Below are 724 nucleotides of genomic sequence, written 5' to 3'. Positions count from 1 at the left end.
TCACTTAGCACCAGCATGCCGAAGCGAGTAGACCTCAACCCCAGCGCTAAGTCCCCTTTTTAGAAGCCCATAGTGTTTTGATGCTAAGGCTAAATAAATCCGTAGAGTTTATTGAGTAGAATTTTATAACGCCTCTGATGTTCTGACGTCTTTGGCTAAAAACCCATTGAGTAGATTTTTATAACGTCTCTGATGTTCTGACGTCTTTGGCTAGAACGTATTAAGTAGATTTTTATAACGCCTCTGATGTTCTGACGTCTTTGGCTAAAACATATTGAGTATAATTTTATAACGCCTCCGATGTTCTGACGTCTTTGGCTAAAACGCATTGAGTAGATTTTTATAACGCCTCTGATGTTCTGACATCATTGGCCAGAAGTAGAGTCAAGCTTAGAATAAATTATTTTGGAAACTTTTTTAATAAATAAATATTGAAAAAAAAGAAATCAAACGGCTTTTAACTTTCCTCACATTGGTTTACCAGCTTCGAACTGATCAATAAACAAATTTATTGCGACGATCCGGACCGCAACTGAGTGATACCTCAGCAAAAATTAAACGACGAATCCGTGTCGTTACAATTGGCGCCCGAGCAGGGACACGAGTTCGAGAAATAAATCCAAAGGAAAGAAAACCAAGAGTAGTGATGTCGGTAGATTTAAAGGTGACCAGTGACCAAGAGTCTCGAAGACCTCCTACTTCCAGCAAGTCATGGTTATACAAC

This window comes from Teleopsis dalmanni, chromosome 1 (genome assembly GCF_002237135.1).
Source record: "Teleopsis dalmanni isolate 2A chromosome 1, ASM223713v2, whole genome shotgun sequence".
Classification (NCBI taxonomy): Eukaryota; Metazoa; Arthropoda; class Insecta; order Diptera; family Diopsidae; genus Teleopsis; species Teleopsis dalmanni.
The sequence above is the reverse complement of the archived record's forward strand: the minus strand, read 5'-3'. Positions refer to the sequence as shown.